The sequence below is a fragment of the Anser brachyrhynchus genome (genome assembly GCF_964034855.1).
Source record: "Anser brachyrhynchus genome assembly, chromosome: 11".
Classification (NCBI taxonomy): Eukaryota; Metazoa; Chordata; class Aves; order Anseriformes; family Anatidae; genus Anser; species Anser brachyrhynchus.
Window position 1 is genome coordinate 17,290,679 of NC_137706.1, and position 25,273 is coordinate 17,315,951.

A 25,273-nucleotide genomic window follows, 5' to 3' on the forward strand; every position below is an offset into this window, starting at 1 on the left:
CCAATCCATTCTGTAGCAAGCAAAATCATATTGTCCTATCACAAGAGCACACTTGTTATTCAAAATAATTAGGACATGAGTCATCTTAGTATCATAGTTGGCATTAGTGATATATGGGGCTGATGACTGATGAGTCCAATGAACGTTTGACTCGTGTAGACTTAAAATATGCAGCTGAAAAGCTCAGTTAATTCAGAAGAGACACAGCATAGCAGCGATAGCATCTTGTAAAAGCAAGATCCAAGACAAGTAGAAATGCAGTAACACTAGTGATGAAAACAGCTGAGGTCTTCAGATTTTGCAAAGCAGCCGAAAAATGGAAGAACTTTTTCATTAAAAAAAATCAAAACTCACGTGTTTTCCACTTGAAAAGGTCCAAAATATAATAATTTGATTTTTTTTTTTTACTGTTTACATGATATTTTTTGCAAGTGCTGGAATTATTTTTGTTCCCTGTCCATTTCCTCTTATTTTTCCTTTTTGTTAGTGTAGTTGAATAAGTGAATGATATCCAAAATTTCAGTTTGGTTTGGAAAAGTTGTAACAGCAGAAAGAAAAATGAAACTAGCACAACCACTTTAGAGAGTTTCAATTTTCTTTTGTTCCCCTTCTGTAACTTCTCCAGAGTTAAAGATCTGAAAGTGTTAGTCCAAAAACTAGTAAAAACAGGGAGAAGGATGGGACTGCAAAGGAGGGAAAAAAAAGTGATGGAAAAAATCCAAACCGTTATTTATTCTCTTTGATGAGAAAAATTAGAAGATAGGTATTTATTTTTTAAACAGGATGGAAGTAGGAAAACCTGAAAAGAAGCTTTTTCTTTATTTTCTTCTCATGAGTATCAAACAGTTCCATAATTAACATTTCCAATATAGTTAACATGTGGCAACTATTTTCAACTCTATTTAGCCAGGCCTGATGCTGTGTTTCAGACATAAGGAAGGCTTCCAATGCCCAACAGCTGTCTGTTCTTTCCAGTTTTATTATAGTATCTAACAAAAAACATTGCACCTAATAAGCTTTGACTTAGATTAAAAAGTACCAATGTTTCCATCCAAATATGTTTTCAGACAACATCAAGGTATAAAACTGCATCAGATGCAATTCGTTTTGAATGCCACTGTCTGTAAGCCCTTCTACTTGGTACCCTAGTCAAAAAGGTGCCCCAAAACCAACTGTCTTCAAAGCTGCTTCATATAGTGGTGAAACTAATAAGAGCTTGCCTTTCAGCAGCTGGACACCCTAAGGGCAAACAGAAAGTAATCAGAGCCAGAGACTCCAGTCAGTGTTTTCTTCCTCTGTGGGGCAACTTTGGGTGATGCAAGGGTGTTCCCCACCTTAGTATAGAACCAAATTTTGAATATCAGTTGAATCAACAGGCTATAAAGCAGTGGAGACCATTATAAGTTGCTTATTAATGGTGACTAAAATTTGAAGGACCTCATTTCAGACATCCAACACCTCAGAAATCTAATTTGAAATGGGTCAAAAATAAACATTTTAAATTGGGAGACAAATACATGATTATTTCCCCAGCAATTCCATACACTGAAGCATCTAATCAAAAGTTTAACATTAAAGGATTTGAAACCTATGTTTTAGGTTTATAACCAAGCATGCAGTACTGTGCTCCCCTAGAAAGAGAAATCTGACTTAATAACTTCACTGCTTTTGCTCATTTTTAAAGAGCTGCTCTCTTAGGTTTAGAATCGAATAGTGACACAATCACAGTCATGATGACTATCTTGTCACACCAAGGTCTTCACCGATCCGAATGGTATAATACATATATCCCATATAAAAAAATGGTGTCTGTTGAGCCTCCATTAATGGACTGAGGCCTTTCGATGTTATTCCAAGCTATCAAATCATTTTGTAGCTACCTTGGGAAAAGAAAAAAAAAAAGCTAGAATGAAATATCAGAGGTGGGTACCAACTTACATGATTGTGAAGAACAATATGTGAAAAATGTTGTGATCACCACAGATGAAAGAACTTTGAGATGAAATTGGTCTTTCACAGTAATATCAGTTCGCTTCATCAACAACAATGTATCTGGACAATGTGCCAGTGTCATTGACTTCCACCATTTTAAAGGCCTTTAATACTGATTACTGCACAGTGAACAAAAGCTTTTCTTGTGAGAAGTCTGAAAAGGTTGATTATATGTACATTACAGCTGAAAATGGATCAGACAAGTAGTAAGTTATGAAAGTATGAACACAAGAGAATAAAACCATTCACTGGGCTTGAATTACTTTAGTTTATCTTCTTAGGCTGAATTGTGACTGTGGTTTTTTGCAACTCAAATAAAAAGCATAGATCAAGATGAGATAAAGATAACTGAGTATTGCCAGCATTAAGCAATAACATCAGTAGCTGGAAAGGAAGAAAACTTTGATACTGCACAGAAAAAAAAAACTGAAATTTACATTAATACAGGCAGAAGTCCTCTGCAGTTACAAGTCAAGAAAATTAGGCACTAAGACAATAACAAGATACAAGCATCTGTTCTTGCATTTCTTTATAAAGATGTTTGAAATTGAAATTTCTTTGGCCAGCTGAAGGGACTGTCTGGTGTTCCATGGTTTGAAAGCTTCCAGGAGATGAGGGTGGGTAACAACTTTTATATTAGGGCCCACACAGGAGAGTAAAATTCATTCAAAATCCAAAGTTCTGCATTACACTGGGGAAAAAAAAAAAATAAAAACTCCCATAAAAAATCAGTTTCTTTCTCAAAAGACTCTTCCCATGTGCTTTAGAAACATGTTTCCTTCCATATCTTACAAACAAAATTAAGGTTAAATTACTTTATGCTTGTTTTAGCATGAAAGAGCCAAGACAGCCATCATTGGAAGGATGTGTAGTCAGAATTTGTGTTGCTAGCAAGAGCACACACCTCAGTGGGAGCTCAGCATGGCACACAAGTCTGAGGAGAGTTTGCAGACTGAGCAGTCAGAAAAAAAAGAAAGTCTTCCAAAATGCATTTTTGCTTCTCAAAGACACAGTAAATAACATGGAAGCCTCAGTGTTACTCCTATGAAACAAAGCTTGTGCTTTTTAGAACAAAATATCCTAAATTAAATTTTAGTCACTACATTAAAGGGTCATTTCCAAAAGATGAAAGTACATTCTGTAGCAGAGTAAAGGGATAATAGAGGGCAAAAAAGAATTACAACACACACTAGTATTACTGAAAAAAAAGAGCATGAGTTGTGATATCCATGAAATGTTAAATTTTCCGCTATTCACAAGGCTCTGCATTCTTAATATCTGTAAAGAATGGTCATCTCAGTTGCTAAAATATAACCCAAACGCTCAAGCCAGGGGCTAAAGTACTCCAAAGTAGCCACTACATCCAGCTGATTCTGCCATTTAGCGTTTCTCCCATAACATCAGCGGTGTAACCTTAGTCCCCAGAAACTGGACGGCGCGTTATGCTGCCGACCTCAGCCTGATCTGGCTCTCAGACAAGAGACAACGCAGTCCCTCAGGGCTATGAGCCATGGGGACGTGCTGGGGCTCCGGGAGGTGGAAACAGCCCCAGGTTGCTCAGCCAGAGGGGAAAGCGGTCAGAGCCGAGCTGTCACCTCTCCCTGGGGCTGCCAGGAGCCTCCAGCAGTAGGGCCAGGTTTTCACCCCATTTGCCTCAGTTTAGGCACACAAAAATGGAGAAACCCCAACTCGGTGCTCAACTGATGAGCCGCTGGAAGGTGCTAATGCAGCCTCATCTATAAGCACCACCAAGACTCCCAAAAGGGCTTCCAGAGCCCACTTTTCTTGAGCAGTTTGCCACAGCCTCCTAGGAGGAACAGCATAGTTATGCATTTTAGAGGTGCATGGCTACAGATACTGTGCCACAGAAGAAATAAGGTATCGCCACGCTAATCTTTGTGCTTCATTTACTGTATGAATAGCCCGCGTTAGCCACTGGCTTCCTAGTGTTTATGTATGCTAAGTGCACCCTATCATACCGAGAAATTCATGCATGCATGTGTTTAGACACATTGCTTAGACACCAGACAACCTTGTATTAAATGTTACAGGATATGTGAAAACCCTTGTGCTTTTTCCCAAGATGTCACATGCACACCCCTATGTGCACATATACGCAGACACATGCGCATAGGCACGCATACAACTGCCTTCCCTGCGACAGACAAAAAATTTGTTAATTGATGTTAGTTAAAATCAGTATTTTTGCCAGTCAGAATTAGTCACACATGAAGCATCATGAGCTTCGAGTAGGCTGTCTTAATTAAAGTTTTATCTGTCACTTAATGGAAGAATTATTATCAATTTTGATCACTGTTTTTCATTCAGATAACAGTAGTGCTGTACCAGCCTTTGTATTCCTCTATGGATAATCCAAATTTCTTCCTGATACCAGAGGCAGGCTGATTCATTTTACAAAGCATTTGCTGCTAGGCCATACCAGATACATACTCTCACCCCACGCAGCACAGAGGCTGCACAAACAGGTGAAGCCACAAAAGGAAAGGAAAATATCTGCACAGCCAGCTATTTTCATGAAATGCAATACCAGTTGCATGGCTTTGCCTTCACCTACTTCAGGCATTCTCTGCTGCAAAAGGCATAACAATGCTGCTTCTGGGGACAAAAGATGTTGCTTTTTTTTTTTTTTTAAACCAATAAATGGTTCAGTAATGCCAGCTTCTCTGAAGTATGGTCTATTGCCCGTATGCCAATACAGAAAAACAGCACTGGCATGAGTGGAATGAAATCTGGAGTCGTTCAGGAGTAGCTGAGAACCGAATCTCCCCAATCAGTGACATTTTGTTCCAGATTGCAAAACTTCTTGTCAGAGCACAAACGCTCTTTTTATTAGAAGTGCTTAAATGAGTTGTTAGTGACGTCTTCACAGAGAGAGCTGAAGAATTTATTTGTACTTTACAAAGAACCTCTTCCTCTATTTAAAGCCACCAGTTGTTTTAATTTAAACTAATATTAAAAGCTTCTTGCCCCGAGTCTGGTGCCTGCTATACCACTATACAGCGCCTCTTTATCAAGGCTGGGGCGCAATGGCATAAAGACCACACACTCAAGTGAGACATATCCTCATGTTGCTTCCCTCAGCTTGCTAGAACTAATCCAGATTTACACATCACTCATCTCTAAGGGACAGTTTGTGCCCAATTTTCTCCTCAGAGCTGTGGAGTTGACCCAAATTGCAAGGAAGACAAGCAGCTCTGTGTATGTTATTACAAAAGAATGGACTGGTAAATCAAAAACTGCCTTTGTCTGAACCGTCACAGATTCAGGGAGTTGAATCAAGTGACAATATGTCCCAGAAGTTGCATCGTCATCAATACAGCGGCATAAATCAGGAATGCTTTGGTGGCTTTTCTAGGCAGTTCTTTTTCTATTAAAAACACAGAGCAGCCAATCTTCCTCCTGTGCCATGCTGACGTCAGTAAACAGAAATCTATAGAGTTCTCTTTAAAGTATTTAAAGAGATATATGCTACATGCAGTGGAGCTTTAATAGGATCAGCCCTTTCTAACAGGTCACAGTATGCTGGCTAAATTTGGTTACACATTATGATTTCAAAGGCTTCTCCTCCCAGTTTCAAAAAGATGCTCCCCCCCTCTTCATTTTTTTTTTTTAAAGACAGCACTGATCAAAGTGCTTTTAAAACATGCTATTCACGACAACTTTGAGTTGAAAGAAAGAAAGAAAGAAAGAAAGAAAGAAAGAAAGAAAGAAAGAAAGAAAGAAAGAAAGAAAGAAAGAAAGAAAGAAAGAAAGAAAGAAAGAAAGAAAGAAAGAAAGAAAGAAACCTAGAGCGATTCCAAGCAGCACTTTGTTTCAGTTTAAGGGAGTTATAAATTTTGCACTTCAACTTCCACCGTTCAACCATTAGAGGTAAAGAACAGTTTGTTAAAATATTTACCGATACCTATCAAACTGAGGTTTGCTAACGTGAATAGATCAATCCACATGAAGTGATACCACATGCATGCTGATAGCTGACAAGGTGCTCAAGAACTCTAGGCCAGCACAAGGGTCCTGGGAGCCACGCAGAATTAAGCCAACATAATACAAGTACCAGAAATTATTCATCTTTAGTCTGTAATCATTCTATTCAAGCTTTGGAATAGATGTAAAAAGAAAAAAAAAAAGTGCAACTAAATTGGCCAGTTTAATTATTGCAAAAGAGATGGAGCACAAAGCGTAAGTCTGCCACAAAATATCTCAAGTATGTGACACTAAAGGCAGCCATGTGCAGGACTTCAGCACAGATGAGAAGCACTTTAGTGTCCATACTAAGTTCATATTTTATGGTATTATCTAAAATACCCACTCAATGCAAACTGCGTGTTTACCTTGGAACGGGAAGCCAAGCTGTTTCTGCCAGGATTTAAGCGTACTGTTCCTGGGGAGTGTATGTTTTCCATGCTTCATGCTCAGACTACCAAACTTCCTGCACCAGCATTCATTACGTGGTCCAGTTCCCCCTCTCCAAAAAAATAGATTTTTTGTTCATTTCACCACTTTTTCTGAAATATAGGGCTCCTCTAAGGGACCAAGTCCAATTTTTAAGTAGGCAGTATATAACAACATAATATTCTGGGCACAGTGACTGTAAAGCTACACTCATCCATCACATATGAAAGATTGTTACCAGAAAGCATTACCATTCCTTTGCTATCCTTGGAAAAAAGAGAGGAAAAACCACATTAACTGTTATGGCAGAGAGGAAAGGGACGCTCCAGTTTGTGCCATTGATTCTCTCCAGTGCAGAGGCTGAGAAGTTAATGTATTCGGCTCCTCTTTAATGCCAGCTTTCCCTCGCGTTATTCATACAACTTAACTTCAGCTGCCTCTTCCTCATCCCTCCTGCTTTGCCTCATGCTTCTCAAAAGGCATTTCTCTGCACGGCACATCAGAAACTAAAAATCGAAGTTGCTATCTTACTTCCAAACCGAGCTGTTGTCAGCATTAAACCTACACAATGCATTACAATATAATCCATTTACAGGGTGTCTTATCATGCAAATAACTCAAGGTGCCTCACAATAAAATAAAAAGGACGAAAGGAATCAAACTCGGCCATTGGAACACACAAAAAGGAAACCTTGAAATTTACTTTTAAACACACTAATGGCTCTTTTCTCCCAGTGAGGCATGAAGAGGGACAGGGGAGAGGATTTGACCAAGGAATTCCTATTAGCATTTGATGGGACTTAAATGTGCAAATCCAGCCCAAGATCACTGGGAGACTAGGCTCCTCAAAAGGAGAGGCTTCCTTGAGATCTTGAGGAGACTCGTAAAGGCACGAGGGTCAGCGAAAAGTCTGGTCACCAGAACATCATCTTGTTGGCTTAGATCTAAAGTACTGTAAGGCCTTAATGATCTGGCTTAGGGGCAGGGGCCGTAAAAGCTCCCAGCAACACAGAAGCAGAAATACTGTTTAAAAGTATCTGGCCAGGGCTTACTTCTGACTCATTTCCAAAAAGGGTCCTGGTTTAAATTAGCGTTCCATTATCAGTGTAGAAATAGCAAATAAAAAGCACTTTTCCCCTTCCTATTCCGTTTGTTTTCACTTTCCAAGGTTCTTCCTTCTTCTATTGTAAACTGCCCTTTGGGAGAGACGGATCAGCAGTACCCTCCCTGTCCTGGGCCGGGGCACAAAGCTGGGGCGCTGAGCACAGCGGCTGCCCCAGGAGGGCACAGGACAAATGGGGACCAAACCACATTTCGGACCCTGAGCATTTTGCAGGGAGCAGAGGCAGGACCAGCTCATGCCATGGCCCATTATTTCCCTGGTCACACCAAATGAGCATTACCAATGACAGAGTACAAGGCAGAGCAAACCCATCTATTTCGCACTTACACCAGTGCTAGCAGATACCTCGCACCTTGTGTGGTGCCCAGAAATAAAACACCTGTAGGAGAGATGACAATTTGGGTCATTCTGCTAGAGGCTCAGCACTGCTGTGCTTTGATCCAAATAGTCACAGCCAAGGTCTTTCCTTGACATTCTCTTTAGCACTGACCAGACGTACACAAAGGTTCAAATTTAAAATATCGAGCGACTGTTCAGCTATGGGACACTCAAGAACAGAGCAAAGAGGACTGGGAGCACCTCCAAGCTCGGTGGATACCTACCACCACAGATTGGAAAGCCTGCGGATATCCTGACAGAGTCAAACATTTCTTCCTGCTCCCCAAAAAAACATTTCCAGCCTCCAAAATTTGCTGCATTTTTTCATTAGTGGCATTAAGACATCATCAGCACAACCAGCAGCCATCCACCACATTCTGATCTGACTGAAGAACACATAATTATCTTCTATAAGGGCAGCTGGGATAGATTTGGAAGTAGGTTATGTACCAACACTTCCTCTACTTCCAGAGCTCCCTGCAGCCCGCCTGGCCTACAAGTTGGGTTAAGTCTACGGTCATATAAGCAGAGAGCTGAATTGCAATTTTCCATTCTTAAGGCATTTTCCTTTATTTCTCAGCCACAATAGCCATGGTTTCTATGCTGCTCTGCATATCGTCTCTCCTCGGATTTGATTGATCTTTCTTCAGGATGCCCACTTCTATATTTATTCCCACTGATTTAAATCCAGAGTAATACTTCAACTGTGAATAATATTCCACATTTCTAAATGCTATCAGATTGTTGCCTGTGGCCCAGGCTAAGATGTAATGAACTCCTAAAGTTACTTTAAGAAATAAAAGACTGAAGTAAAAACACAATTTAAATTGGAAAGCACTGTGTTGTTTGACTCCTCTTGCTTCAAAGTAAGAAGGCCAATTTATTTGCCATTTGAAGAGGATGAAAGCCTTTCTAAAACACTATTCCTCCTTCATCTATCACATACCGCTGGACATGTATGGCACCCATGGCTTGCCAGAGCCCTTCCTTGGGGACCACAGCTAATTTTAGAAGAGACAGAGGGATATGTATCATCTGCCTTTCCAAGAGCCGAATCAGGTCTGCCTTGGTAAGCTAAGCTTTAGCTTGGAGAGAGTTTTTATGGCTGAGTTATAAAAACCCTGGAAACAGGGGAGTTTATGATAGAACCACTGACAGACCCTTAACTATAGCAGTATTCATGGTTACCACTACAAGACAGGCATTATGTTGGAGGGCAGTAAAGTTAAACCTGCCCATAGGGCATCCTGAAATGTTAACTGCCGGTGCATATAGTAAGATTTTTAGCACAGGTGTACTCTCCAAATAAACTTAGCTTCCAGAAACCTCCTCCTTTTCAAAAAGAAGAAAAAAAGGGGGGGGGGGGGGGGAAGGGTTTTCATCTATGACACTGGAAACATTTCTATAGTTGTGAACAACTACATTTGATTAAAATCTGTCAGATTTATCTTCTTAGCAGGAGGGAAGAAATATGTGTTTTCCTCCGAAAGGAAATCAATGTGTCTTTATGATAGATGCAGAGTGAAGATGGGGATGGTGTCACTTTAAGTGGTGTAGGAGGAAGGACGGGCACGCCACTGGATATTACCATTAGCTGCTGGCATAATTGTTGCAAGGCAATGCCCCAGCTCAGATCTTATATTCTGCATTTATAGGGCTGTTTTATGGTCGCTGACCCAACAGCTATTACTCAGACTCCTATGGCACAACATCTTCAGCACAGAAGCATTGGGATTTTTTTTTATTTTTTTTTTGTTCTCTTCACGTTTCTTAATTACCACACCTTAGTAAAATCTCAGGAGAAAAAAAAAAAACTTTGTTTTTTTTTGCTGGCAACATTAGTGCCAGAGTCCAACTAGCTTCTTTAAAACAGGATAACAGCAAAATTATTTTACTTGAAATAACACAGAACTTGAAAACTGCTTACAGCATGCTGGTTGATTAAGTGGCCAAAACAAACATTCCCATTGAGATAATGTATCGCCAAAATTAGAAAAAATATATTAATTGAAAGAGTGAAATAGAGCCTGATTAAAATCAGTAACATAGCGCCCTTATCAAACTATTTGACCTTAAAAAATGCATTATCAGCTTGGATTATGATATTATCCAGAGTTACCCAAAATGGTTTAAAGAGCCGTACGTATAAATACTTTGCCCCTGTCCTTGAAGGCTTAGGAGCTAAATAGAGAAAAGGGAAGAAATAAGCAACTAAGCCACAGAAAGATGAAACACGCTCAATGAAACACATTTTTGACGTAGGAGTATATAACCTGCAGATCCTGAATGTCAGACCATGGTCCTAAGTAGAGAACCACACTCCCCTTTTGAGTAGATCTTATATTCAACTATGTAAAACAAAAACACCACGGTTTTTAATGCCAAGTGATATTCAGCACCATTCCTTGGTACCCACAAACTCCTTTTATGATCTGAGTTCCCTGAAGGAACCACCAAATGCCCTTGCATCTGCACTGTGGAGGGTACACAGATTTTCAAAAAGATTTTGAGAAGGTTTCACTGCAAAAGCCGTTAAACTGATCTGTTACAGGATGAGGTGGTTAAAAGAATAAATACCTACTTTTTATACTTGAAAGGGGTTTTAAGCAGTGCTCTCCCAGGAGCCTGTGTTACTAGCTATGCTGATCACGTATGTGCAAATGACGGAGAATTATCCAGGACTGTCCAAGCTAAAAGATCTCACTGAGTACTGGGGTATTATAACATAATTTGAAGAAATTCGGTGTCACCGAGGGGAGAGCAATGCACGTACGACACACACACATAGGCTCTAGACATTTATGCCAGAAAGATCTCAGTGATTGTGAATAATTTGCCATAAAGCATCAATTCAGTGCTCCACAAAAGGGAAAATAGGATACGAGAATATGAGTAGAGAATGAAAACCCAGCAAATATCTTTGTGCCACGTATAAATCCACAGTAGTTCTGGTCATTCTAATTCAAAATAGATACAGAAGATTATAACACTTTGCCTATTTTTTTTAAAAAAGTAAAGAATACCTGATAAAAAGAAAGAGGGGACATGATATCTAGCCCACAAAATCCAGAATAAAGTAGAGAAGGTAAGTAAAGAATGATTATTCACTATTTTTCATAATACAATATGTGGCACCTATTAGAAGAAAGTATTTTTCTCCTCATCACAAATTAAATGATGGAACTCATTTTCACAAATGTTGCAGAGAACAAAAGCATATATGGGTTTAAAAAAAAACTTGAAAATTCACTAAGCACTACTAAATATCAGCGTTGAATGTTCTAACTGTGGAAACCAAAAGTGTACAGAGTTCCACTCCTCAGCCTCTCCCTAAGCATCTGTCACAGACTATGCCTGGCCTGGGTGTTGCTTCTGTTTGACCCGACTTGCCGTTTACAACACAATGAACTTCATTATGAAATTTTCAAATACAACTTAAAATTGTACTAATAAAATCTGTAGATGATGTGAAGAATTATTATGGTAGCAAATGATGGGAGAAGACAAGATTCTGACTCAAAGCAGCCTGTTATTCTCCTTTCACTGCAATGTAGCTAAACACAGCAAAAGTCGGGGAACAAGGCCACTTTTATAGAATGGAAAACAGTCTCAAAACAGTTGAACCTGAAGGATTTGGAGTTTAATCTCCTCCTACTTTGAATGTTACAGCATACAGAAGACAAAAGCCTTCAGAGTCCAGAGCTAGAACAAAAAAGACCTGAGTAGAAACAAGGAAATGATCTTGTCTATGAAAAAAAAGCATTGGTAAGAACTCACTAGACAACTGAGTCCAGCTCTACTTTCAAAATGGAGACAACAATACTGAAGAAAGACCATAGGAGATAAAAAATAAACTAGGTACTAGAAACAAGCCGTATTGTGCCACGCATCAACAACTTCTGCAGTTTGACCAAAAGGAGGAACAAGGACTTGGTTTCTGAGCAGTGGTACCTGTGCGGGGTATTTGACTTTGCTGCCAACATGACCAGCTGCAGATACAGAAGTTACACAAACTCAGCTTTGAAGTACGATGCAGCTTCCCAGTACTAAAAGCTGCTACACTTTGAGACCAGTGGGCTTGAAGTGTTTAAGGCAAAATTTCCTCCCTAAGTAAAAGCTCTGTTCTAGCTCTTAGCAGAAATTCTTGAGGCTGACGACACAATGGTACAGCTGAAGATAAACATAGGTAAAGGGTATTTATCTACTTTCATTGAGACAATGTAGAATTTATATTCATGGTCTGACTTGGAACACCTAGCAATTTATACTCAAATATTTGAGAGGATGTGGAGAAAGAAAAGGGATGCTTACCCAAACATCAGAAGTGAGTTGCCAGTGTCAGCATCCATAGACAAAAGCCCTCATCCTACTACTACTCCCTACGTTTTGGGCCTTATCTTCTTTTATTTTCCTTATTTTCCAACACTAGGAAATTTTGACTTCCAAGTCATGAATATTAGACAGATACTTGCAATTTCAAGAATAATTCTCACAACTTTGTATAGTTCAGTCTTGCTTTATTCCATTTTTTCTTTTTTCCCTGGGCTACACTAATGATTTTGCAATGCTAAGGTTAAGGTTCTGAAAAGGTGGTCAGAACTGTCAGGGCAATGGGGGAAATCTCACAGGTGGTAGCTGGGGTCTGTTTTCCCATGCTCAGATCACTCTAATCACCAGACTCAGATCTGAGCAGGAAATTAACCCCAAATCAGATTATAAGGGACAGTGAAGCAATTCTTACAGCATGGCATTACCTGGACACATTTCAGCTAGTTTCCCCAAACACTGATGGTACCTTGCTATGACCTGTTCTCTGCCTACACTTAAATATTTGGGTGACAAGGAAAGGCAGAGCAGGGGAAAAAATTGCACAGAGTTTAAAATAGGTTGCAATCTCTGGGCTTATCATAGGTAATTTGTAGTATTTAATAGCTCTGATATACAGGAGGTCACATGAAATCATTTAGAAGTCCTGTCTGGATTCAATTTCTAAGAATTTATTAATCTCTGCCTGGCACAGGAGAGATAATGGCATTTCCTTCAGTAGAGCCTCAGCCAGTGCCAAGAGCAGGAGTCCGACTGTCATCAAATCAGCCAGTGAAAACAAGAGTGGTATTTGGTTGTTTATTTATTGAGTCATTCCAGCTTAATATTGGCTTTATGCCAATGCATATAAGTCCAGAGATAAAGAGTTATTCCTAACGATAGCAGGACAATCCATTTCTCCCCATTACAGCACAGAAGCCTAGTGCTAAATTAAATCCGATCCCAGATATGCCGGTAACCTGAACCTCGACTTTCACAAGGGAGAAAAGGTTCAGGAGACAAGCTGGGACACATCCAGAGAAGGGTCATAAAGGTGCAACGAGCCAGATCCCTGCATAAAAGTTTTGCTGCCTTTCAACAGGCCAGTGCAGATTTGAACTTGGAATGGTCCAAAGGAAACTATTTAAACCCAGGTCCCAGAATGCAGAGTGAGCTAGTGGGATTGCTTGGGAGCCTGGAGTGGCATTTTTATAGAGCAAACAATATAAAGTAAATAAGGGAGAATGACAACCCTCTGTGCACTCTAAAAGAAAACTAAAAGTCCCGCCAGTGTGCTCTGCTTGTCAGAGAATACAGGAGCCAAATGCAAGCATGTTAAGAGGCTATAGCCTGGAAGAACTGTTTTTTCCCCCCTTCTTTAAAGCAATGAAATGGTTCAACAACCTTCTGAGAAGGTGAAAAATCTTGCCTGTCTACATTTGCAAGAGCAGCCTGAATTACCTGCCTTTCCCTTTAAGCATTTTCAGATACAAATCAAACACAGATGGCCCATTATGTTTATGACCTCACTGTCAATTGCTCTAGATAGTGCATGCATTAATTATTGAAATATTTTCATAGTATACAACTTCTTAGTGTTCACATTGTCACAGATAATTTCAACTTTCTGATTAGAAGGAGGTATAAACAGTGTTATTTATGAAAATTAAACTCTTGAATACTGTAAAAGCCACAGATATATTGGGGCTATTTTATAATGCCTAAAAAAAAAAAAAAGCCAACAACAACAACAAAAATCCTGGCCTTAGTCCTGAAAGTCAACATTATGTTAACATTCCCTGTGATACATAAACAATGCCAAAACCTATTACAATTGCAGTAAATTTTGATTACCGGAGTTGTTTGTTATTTATGTCTAGAAGATAAAGATAATATTGGGAATAGCCCTCTTCTTTTCTGTATATAAATTACATCCATAAAATAATGTGATTTTTGAACAGTACCCCACAAAAAAAAAAAAAAAAAAAACTTGACTGAGGTTTTCAAATTGTTGTGTCTATCCTGGCTCAAGAAAACAACCTTTGGAGACTGAGCAGGCAGTGCCATTTCTTTATTTCTAGTTTACTTTCATTGGTAAAAATCCAACAACTTTAGACCAAGCCCAAATAAAAACATCCACAGAATAGCAAACAGCTCCTAGGAGCAGCACAGGAACCATTTTAAGAATAGGATTATCAAAAACACAAGTTTCCCCAGAAACAGCCCATTGACAGCATTAAGGCATTCTCCCAGCAACAAGATTTAAGTTTTCACACTCATGAGCAAAGAGGAATAAGCACAAACCTCCACTTCCTTGGGGGATACAAAGGATAAAAGGAGGGAAATTGCCTTTCCGCTAGCTAAGTTTTAGGGAGTACCTTGCAAGCATCAGTCAACGGCAGATCCCCTGACATCAAATTAGGATGTCCCATGTGTGAATGGCCACCAGCCCCAAGCACAGGCTCCGTACTGCCTGCTTATCACTGGATCCAAATGCCGTATTCCTGAAAAAAATATTTATCTTTGAGTTCCTGTAGTATTTCTCTTCTCCCTATAGCCTAGATTCATATTGTGACAAACCTTTCCAGGTAGGATCTGTCTTCCTCCATTAGGAAAAAAATAAAGATGTTTTTATTCCAGCTGCTATTTTAAAAAACAACACATCACCTGGTGATTAAGATTGCAAGAAGTATATCTCTGTCCAGGAAAAAAAAAATGCAGCTTCTTTTACTTATACTTTTTATTGCCTTAACCTATCTGCAAGACAAAACTAGAAAGGGAACCCCAAATTTATGGGGTGAAGAATTAAATGAGTTAATCTCTCCTAGAATACTCCAGATGAGCAAACAGAGAACATGCCTTTCCAATATTACTATTTTCAGAAAACTCTTCCAATAAGCGGATACCATCCAAAGCAGCAAAGGTAGAAATGAGAGGGGGAAGGAAGAGAAAGAAACATCTCATAGAAGCAGCCCAGGGGAGAAATAAGTTCACAACTAGCACATTTACACCTTTCTTGATTTATTTAAGGCACAAGAATAGCGTAATGTGACCTGTTTGCTTCACTAACAAGCTTTTATATTTGCGGCAGATCAAGTCCAGACCCACTTCCAGTGGCACAGGCACCTCCCAGCCCCACAGAGGCCAAGCACACGGTCCTGGGGCCTCTCTAGTTTCCCAAAAACAGGAGGTAAAGGGGCATCTAAGGAAAAAAGTAAAAATATTTTTAGCCAAATTTTGTAACAAAGGAGCGGAGTTACCTCTAACTAAAACAGCTCCACTTCACACAAAACACCCAGGACTTATTTTGTAGAACAAGCAGAGTTTTGCTTTTTATAGATCCCAGGTTTGTGCTCCCTGCCCTCACAAGGAACAACACCAAACAGGAGTTCACACAAAACCCTCCCCAGCCCCTCATGTTGCTCTTCTGAAAGGCTCAGCATCTGCTACAGGTGCTCTGATGGTCAAAATAACTGAAAAAGAGAAACAGCTGGCAAATAAAAACCTACGTTTTCTAAGACACACTTTCCCTCACAAAATGGAGACCTCTAACTCCTCCAAGATCCCAGCATTCCTCTGCGCGAATCTCCGCCACAGGCCCTAGCTGGCTATAAACTTGGAGGGCCCAGGCTCAATTATTTAAGTGTATCTTCTTCTTTGGGGGACCCTGCATGCTGCTGGAGTGAAGTTGGAAAGGAAAGGGGAGGTTTTATTTTATTTGGGCAGAAGCTGCCCTGAACCTGAAGGAAGGGATAAGGCCACTCTCTTCCTCTACTTCTCCACAAAATTGCTCTCGGCCCATCCTGCCACTGTTTGTTCCAAAGTTACTAATGCTAGGCTTCGTGAGGTCAAAGAAACTCCCACCCCCACCCCCCCAACCCCAAGGTCTGCTTAGTTCTGTAGCTTGAAAAGCTAAAGCTTCTACTTCTGAGTGCTTTAAAGGGCTCGCTAGTGCTTTAAATGGCTAAATCCACTCTGCCTGGACTAGGAAGAGATAAGAAATACTAACTTATCGTTTGTTCTGTTTTTTTTTTCCTCCCTCTCTTCTATATAGAAGGTAGAGGCTGGGTTAAGTTTTGTCCCCCTAGATAAATGGGCAATGTATCACTTAACTGCAGCAAACATTACTGCTTTCTCTTTCCTATCTACTAGAGGAAAGTGGATGTTCAGGAAAGGATGGATCCTACTGAAACATGTTTGGGGCTGGTGGAGGTGGGCTGGCTGTGCAAACAGATCCGTAGGGATTTATGATGATCAGTTTTTCAAGCATTAGGAAAGTCTGAGAGCACATTATTTTTAAATGAGTTATATATTTAGCGCTATGCCCGCCATTCTTTCAGTTCTAATTTTAGAGGGCAGGGGACAACTCTGGCACTATTGTAGCCTTGTCTAAATTTAATATAGTTGAGCAGCTGATGATTATCAGAGAGATTGCCTTTTTGGTCCTTCAGGAATTTTTCACTCAGGAAAGAAAGTCACTGTAGTACTCTGCTTGGGGTATTGTACGAGCTGTTGTAGTACACGAGAAAGAAAAGCATGCTCAGAAATAGCTTTTTAAGCCTTACCTCTTAATCTAGTTACAGTTTTCAGATACAGGACACGTAAACGTGGTTGGTTCAGACAATATTTTCCTGTTGAAAGAGTAGTAACTTATGCTAGCATCTGGCATACGCCAATACCCTGGTGTTACCCCATCTCCCGAACAGTGCTGAGGATCTTCCAGTTCACTGAGTGCCTGTGGATAGCATGAGCATGCCTTTCCCCTCTGCTTGCCTGATGCCAAGGGTCAGGTGAGTCATCCTGAGCCATGGTTTGAAGACCAGAAGAGGAACTGTTCTAGTCCTTCAGTACCATTTCTAACAAGATAAAGACCCAGATCAGCCCCCAAGTTACAGCCATGGGTAAGTGTGACTTTTAACTCTTACATGGTTGAAGACAGTCTAGACCTCAATGTGTTGTTTTTCTTCAGGCTGTGGAGAGTTTGTTGTCTCAAGCAGTGTCTCTGAATTTGTCAAATGATATTTGGCATTTATAGTTTATGGAAACAGAGGGACTTGTGATGCAAGGATGTGTTTTTAAGTGTAAGTGATTAGAGGCAACATATACAAACATTTCAGTATTAGAGGCAAACTTAATCAGCATAACTCCAGACAGTGTCAAAGACTCATTCTAGACAAAGGGTGCTTAATGAATAACTGTAGAAAGAGGCCTTGCAACTTCCTATATATATTAGGCTTTCTGCCTTCTCTGTGAAATATATTAAAAGCCTTAAGAAGGATTATTGATGCTGGCAAGTAAGTTTAAGCAGCCCTCAGAAGTTCCTGACATGTTGTGGACAGCGTTAGATTTTTGCATATGGTTTCTCCCCCAACACTTAAGTGCTTTGAGGTTGGGGTGACTGCAGGTCTCTGAGAAAGCAAGATTGATAAAGCAAAGCAATCGGTGTTATTTCCTATGCATGAAATTGATTAAATGCTTCACTAAATGGCTTATAAATTTGGCTCTCATATTTCTGTCACCCACTGCAAAGATTACAGAAACTCCGTCTATAACCATGTTGTATACAATACCAAATTACAAAAGGTTGTAAAAACTAATGTTTTGTTTAAAGTTTTGAGCAGGACCATATGCCTTTGGTGACCTTGAGTAAGCTATTTTAATTCAAAACATTTTGAAGAGTAGTGAAAGAAAAAAATCCATCTGCATAACAAAACCAAACTAACACAATTTAATACTTAGTATGGTGCATATCATTTTTACTTATTGCCAGAAAAATACATGTTGAATGCCTTCCTACTAGAATATTATAATTTTATAGGTACTAAGTGTATGTGGCATGAAACTTAACAGTTCAGGTTTCCCCAGGCTGAATTTGTTTTTCTTTTATGAACTCCGTTATCAAATCTATCTGGGAAGTTACACAATCCTCTTTACTCCAGAACCCCCAAGCAGGAGGCACTAGTGTTTTTGACCTCACCAAACCCTTTAAAGTGAAGTTTTATTGATCCTACCTTAGCATAGTTTTTCATTACCTAAAGATAGATGAGAAACTGAGGCATTCACACTGAGGGATCTCAAGATCCCAAGAGCAGGTGGGAGCACAGCTTGCTCCTGTATCATCCCTTTCACATGGTGTCCTGTAAACAGCCAAAGGACTTTCTGCAGGCTGGGTGTTGAGGTATAGCTCTACAAGCATAGTCAGCTGCTGCAGATCTACTGGTGCAATATTAATTTCCTGACTACGCTTAGTCACCTACAGTGTCCTGCACATGCTTAACAGCTGCCGGCTACTCCCAGAGTTATGCTCTCAGTCCACAGTAGAACAAACTTTGCAACAGTTGAGATTTGTTATTCTAAAATCTTGTGTGGACTTGTGCCTTGGCTGTCCTGGTATAAAAATGTGTGACCTAGAAACTTTAACTGTGTAACTGTAGGAAAGGATGATACTTAAAGTCACAGATACTAAGCATGCTAGACAAAGTTACAGCTAGATGCTAAAAAAGCAGATTGCTTTATAAATCCAATAAATACTGTTCTTCTGACAGTCATAAAAAAAATTTACAGTATCCTTTTTACATGCAGCTCCATTTTATAGATGGGAAAACTAAGGTTCAGTAAGCAAACAGGGTTTGTCCAGTGTCACAGAATAAGCTTTCTGGCAAAGCCTGAGGCTGAGCTCTAGCTCTTCTGCTACCCAGAGCTTTAAGAACTCCACCATGCCCTCCTTAGCTATAGAAATAAAGATCTGAAGCGATTAAATGTAAGTACTGAAGCGAAGCTCATAGCAAGCAGGAGTGAATTGGCATGAAATGCAAATGTAAGCATGAGAAAATAATCCGTGTTTTAACCATAGATGCCTGTTTTCTACAGGAAGAGCTATGTTCTCCTATAACATTTACAAGCCATCGTGTCCCCAGCAAGGATTAACATTTGGCATCGAAGTACTGATCTGGCAAAGAGCTGCCAGTAATGTAATCTCTTTTACAACCAACGACATGCTTAAAGTCTTGACGGACTTGACCTCTGCCCATTGCTAATCCCTCACTTTCTTGCCCATTCAAATGTACATCTTTAAAGAGATGGCACCAAATGTATAGCAAACAGCTAGACTTTATCTGAAGGTGAAACAAGAGCTGCCCAGAGAAAAGTATGGGGTGCAGGGAAATCTGAGCGTTTCTTACCAACTAGTCATGCGCTGGGATTTTGACCCCATCATGGGGAAGAGGTGCTTGCTCAGTTATACACGTGCAGTGACTTTTCCTCCCAAGACAGGAGAGCACACCTTTTGGCAAGAAGGTATTTGACTGGATTACAGGAGTACTGGAGAGCCCCAGCTACAATCACTCTTTATGCTCACACAGTATGAACAGTCCTTGGTCCCAAAGGATAAAACTTAAAGTAGATGAAGCTCACACATGGAAAAATGATGTATAAAGAGACTTTATATTTTACTGAATCAGTTTCTCAACTCCCAGTTCAGGCGTTTGGTTGAAAAAACGAAGTGATAGATTTACACTATATTCAGAGAAAATAACAGCCAATCCAAAAAGATTCCAGCTGTCTTTTCTTTCATTTGTATGACAACCAGTCCTGGGACACATGCCAGCTCCCCAGATATTGCTGCTCCACAGTCTAGTTATTCTAACTTCTGGCAACTGGTTATTTGACCTCTTGGTGGCTTGTCGTTTTAATATCACTTTCTCTATGTGGATAATCTAGCGGGAATCCCTCCTTTATAATGCAACAGTCTATACATGGTAATTAGCCAGAACACTGAAGTATTGTGCTGTTAAGTCCAGTGTTGAGCTACAGCTGAGGAGCACTTACTGTGGTTGGAAAGCACAAAAATACGGTTTAGTCTCCTGTTTGTGAATTAGTAGTCCCCAGACACTTGAGAGAAAAGTCTAATCTTTTCTATGTCGTGTGTTATATACCAGTTTTGGATTGCTCTCTAAAGCCACATGATAGCAATCTCCTCCCAGATGCCTGCAGCCCTGACTCCAAAGGACATACAAAGTGGAGATCAGCCAAGTAACATCAGCCCTCAAAGCCCCTTGGTGAGTTGCACCACTTTGGTGTAAGAAACCAGCCAGGTGTAAAAACTTTCTGGTATTCCTCTGTCCCATTACCAGTGATCATGAAGGGGCATAAAAGCCAGTGGAGTGCTCTGTGTCCCATAGAGATCCTCCAGTGAGTGGCCAGCACTGTTGGGTGAGGGTTGCTTTTCATCAGTTTCCAAAGCAGCCTAAAAGCATCTCAGAAGAGACCAGTGTCTTTAGACAGTCTAATCTTCTGATGTTGTACTTAGTGAAAAATCATGCAGCAATCCAAACAGCAGAAGCAGCCATATATCTTTAAGGCAATATTCCATTGTAAGCCATTTGCCCACCATGAGCAGTCAGAGCACAGCCGTAGATTTTCCAGTAGTCTAGGAATGGGATCTTAGAGAATAGTGTATTCAGTCTGACATGGACTTAAATAGGTTTCAGAATAATCCATTATGCATCAAGTGTTTAATCGACATAATTAATATTTTTAAGGGGAGCCATTTACATTGTGAGTTCTATACACATTATTTACAATTTCAACAGTAACAGTTAATGCTCTGTGACAAACTATATTGTTTCCAGCTTGTTATCCATTCATAACAAGGTCAATCTATTACCATTATTTTTGTGAACGTAGCTGTTACCTTGAGGCAAAAAGTTAATTGTAAATTACAGAGGAGGGATTGAGTTTTTTCAACTGTATTCACTGTAATGCGAGGTAATGGTGCTATTTTATGAAACATTTACATTTAAAAGCATTTTGTTATTCATATCAGGCGAGCTGGACAAATTCACTTCCAAACTTTTCAAGAACTTAATGGGAAAGGAAGAGCCATTTGAGAGGATACAGCTGAACATTTCATAACCATTGCAGTTAAAACCAGATGCGGTCTCATCTATTTTTCCCCAATGTCTGGGACTGATCCCCCTGCCATTACTGTCCAACGCAACCCTGGGAAGCGCTTAGTGCTCTGAGAAGCTGAAGCAGAGTTGATTGTAATTTAGAGCAACACTCGAGCTCATACATTACAAGAGTGGTCTGTAAGAGATGCGTCTTAAGCTTTCATTCAGCCCCCTGATCTACATAAAATGTGGTACTTTTTTTGCACAATTTCTGCTGTGCTGGCTGATGCCCTAGGAGACAAAGTTAATTCTTATATTTATGCCCTGCCTTGTTTGCTCTCACCTGAACAAAAGTCAAGAGCGTGCATGGCACCTCTGCTTCCTAGATCTTGGCAAGAGACCCATCATCTTTCCCACATGTTTATGAGTCATCTCAGGGCAAAACCCATGGGCTTTCCGTTAGGTCATGGACTTGTCCATCTTAGTGGACAGTGGAGAGGTGGCACTGTGTAATCCAGCCTAGGCAGTGCTTCTGCTGTGCCCCCAGATATGGCAGGTCTGCCCACCACACCAGTCTCCACCTCAGTTGTCTTCTCCATCTGTGCTTTGAATTAGGTGGCTGACTTAACTACGTTTGATTCTGGCTTCAATTATAACACTGGCATTGAATCTTCACAATCACTTCCAGAATAATAGAAGACAAACTCGTAAACACTGAATATTTTGAGCCGACTAAAGGAAGCAAGAGGATGACACTGAACAGATGCAGGAATGCGTTTCTGGTGGCACAGGAATAAGAAAAGTGTCTTAGTTTTATCTTCCTTTCTCTATTGCAGAATAGGCAGGTGAGAGCTCTTGGGATACTTGTCTAAACCATCCTCTAAAAGGTGTGTTCTAACTTCTCAGTGAAGGTTGTGTAGTGAGCTAGTGGTGGTTGGGTGAAAAGAAATTGATTTCCTCTGAGATTTTATGGAGAACAATTTAAATTTGTTAAAGCCATTGTTCTAACATCCCAATGCTCACTTGAAAAATCTGCTCCTTTCTTCCTTTAAGTCCTAATGAAAAAGAAATTTGTCGGGCTTATGTCTTCTATCTGAAAGACTTAATATGCTAAATCAGACCATGTTTTCTTTTACCACATGCTCTGAGAAACTTCAAGGCATTGTCGGGAATTAGCACATCTCGCTTGGGAAGGGTTAAGTACCATTATTTCTGTGGTCTCCATCACTGGTAGTATGTTCAAAGTGCACAAAGCTCAAGACATGAGCATTCTTCGTCCAATAACTTGTCCAGTAATTGGTATATTGATTGCTAATGTCATCATGTTTTAGTATATATAAACCCTCTCACTCTATCATACAGCCGCCAACAATCCAAGAAGTCATTGTTTATTCATTGTAACTCCCAAACTGGCCGTGTCAGATTCTGCTTGAGGCCTTGCTGATAAAAATCAGCAGATGATTGGGCACACACATTCTTAACATGGCTGACCCATGACATCCTAGGGCCAGCAGGGAGCCTGTCATTATGTGTACAATACTCTTCTTTCTTTCCCCTTATCTATTCCCAGATGACTTTGAGATTTTTATTAACTCATTAATGACTGAAGATGTCATTAAAGAAGGGGGGGAATAGGGGAAGAAGGAAGGGGAAGGACGTTTTGTTTGTTTGTTTAAAAGTGGAAAGCAGCAAGACGTTGGCCCCGAATAAGGAAAGGTGGAGAAAGATGAAAGTCAAAACTGATCAGAACCAGGGGAAAAGATCATTTGTTTATTAGGATGCCTGAAGCTAAGCTTCAGAGAGTACAGTGGGGAAAAATATTAGGCCGTTTTCTGAAATACAATTAAGAAGGGAGGGACTTATCCAGAAAAGAAACAAGGAAAAAAAAGTGCAGAGGTTTATGTAGTACAACTGGTATCTCTGCAGGCACGGCGAGGCGTGTTTCTGGCACTGTCTAGGTGTTGAAATTAGAGTACAAAACTCATTCTGAGTCTGCATTTTATCATCTGCCTTTAAACTGTGTTGTTTTATACGACAAAACAGTATCTGCATTTTTAGTTTCTCTTCTAAATATGTCAATTGAACAGATCCTGAGCGGCATTATGTAGTAATCACACCTGCAGTTCTTTCCCAGTTTTCTCTTGCATCTTAAGAATTCTATCCGTAAATGTGGCACACTGATGGATGCAAATTTGCATAATTTTGTGGTCAAGATTTGATTGTATTCAAATATATTTGGTGTAGTATTTTCAAGTGAGTTTGCTCACAGCCAACTTCTGATCCTAAAGCAGTCAGTCATTAAACTTCCCTTGAATTCTGGATAAACAATTAGTCCCATGCTATATGCTTTTCTTCCATTTTAAAATCTTACCTATACTTTTTAATTTCTCTTGAACCAATTATATTTTTATTGGAAGCTGGATTTGTGTGAAAATGACAGTTTTCGTTTTTTTCCTGGGACTTGAGTGTTTCCTATAATTAGAGTCCTGTTGGTTTAGTACCAAGGACTTAATATTTTAAGGATTGCAATGACTTTATTTTAATTATTGCTGTTTGTGGACTGAGGAACAGTTAATGTTTTTCTCTCTCAGGCAGCTGCCCTCTATATGGTTGTTGACCTCAACCTAGACATCTATGGTGGGATTGTAGTGATACCGGGAGTTAAGGTGACAGAGCTAGGTGTCATCTGCATTGGGCTGGCCTCTAATAATCTTTGTTTCAATGTCTGCCTTTTTGATGAGACAAGTGGAAGAAAGATGAGCCTGTTTCCCTGAGGGACCCACAAGTATTGATATAAAATAATAGAGAAAAATCCCTGCGTGGGACTGAATTACTAAAATCAACTCAAACAGGCGTCTGCTTATTCCTTCTCATAAGCTGCAGATAGAGGCTCTGCAGTCAGGTGTATCAGTCAGACCTTGCACTGACTACAGCAAGTTTTAGAACTTCTCATAGGAGTTTAAAAGAATTTAATTGTCATATTGTTTCTGAAAACTCTTCATCTTCACACAACAGATGATCTGGATCACCTAGGCCACAGAGCAAGTATATTTTGAGGAACAGTTGCATATTTGCTGTGTACTGCATCCCTGTGAATGCAATGGATGCTTTCTGCAATGTTAGCAGGCATTTCTGGCTTGTTTCTTTAAGAGGGATATTTTTTCCTTTTGTCTTTTTGTAATTAACAGAGCATCATCTGTATTGCAGTGAGAATTGGGGTTCTCCACCAAAGGTCAAGGATTTGTGCAAGGTGCTGTTTGGGGCTTTAAAAACTATGTATTTTAGAGGAACACAGACGGGTTTGGAAAAAAGAAGGCTGGAAATTACACATCAGCATATGCCGGCCTAATCAGCTATGCCCAGCTTGGGTCAAGGTGTGCCACCTGCCTTGCACACCTTGCAGCAAGGAAGCTCTCCTTCCCCGCCACATTCTGCCATCCAGCCTCCCTTCCGTCGTGTCTGAAGTGGGAACCTGTGATGAATCTTTGGATAATGGACTGTTGCTTTGACAAACTGCTACTCTAGTGAAACACGTGCCTGTCTTGGCGACAATAATAGCAAAGTGCGGATTTTGTGGAAGAAATAGAGGCTTTGAGGGCTACAGCACCAGACTCCGAGTCTGTAAATTGCTGGACTGGGATGTTAGATGCCTTTTAATATTTTCAAACATCCAGTAGAGTAATGAAAGAACTGTAGGACTATCCTGATGTAAGACCTCGGGAGAGTTGTTTTCAGAGATCGTGGGAGCTCACAACTTGTTTAAGAACATGAAGTCCTATCCAAGTAATAGCTGGAAATAAGTTGCTTGATTTTTCTATCCCCAAAGACAAATTCTTGTAATAGCAAAAGTGTAAAATCCAACAAAGAGAGGCTTGATACTTTCAGATACTCTGGCCACATCGTAGTGGAAAAAAAAGGCATACTGACAGTGAAACTATTTGGGGTAAATAATGAGGACAGACTTCTCAGAAATAAACTGGCATGGATTTGGCCATGAGATGTCAGATTCATAACTTGGGAAATGAAAGCCTCTATATACTGGAGAGCAGGCCCTACCCCAGCAGTGGCAATTCAGCCTTCTGAGCCGCAGGGATTTCTTTATAAGCAGTGGTATATTAAATGTGGAATTGGGTAGGCCAAAGGGACAGCAGTAAACCAGAGACAACGTGCA

General features: G+C 40.1%; 1 long non-coding RNA gene across 1 annotated transcript; it reads right to left on the bottom strand.

The window, feature by feature from the left end:
* Nucleotides 1-838: 838 nt before the first annotated feature.
* LOC308200785 lies at nucleotides 839-16,096 on the bottom strand. Its single transcript, XR_013955811.1, has 4 exons — nucleotides 15,472-16,096; nucleotides 14,792-14,814; nucleotides 14,590-14,715; nucleotides 839-2,683 (listed from the first exon to the last, which is right to left on the bottom strand). It is a non-coding gene; the product is annotated as an uncharacterized lncRNA (long non-coding RNA).
* Nucleotides 16,097-25,273: the final 9,177 nt, after the last annotated feature.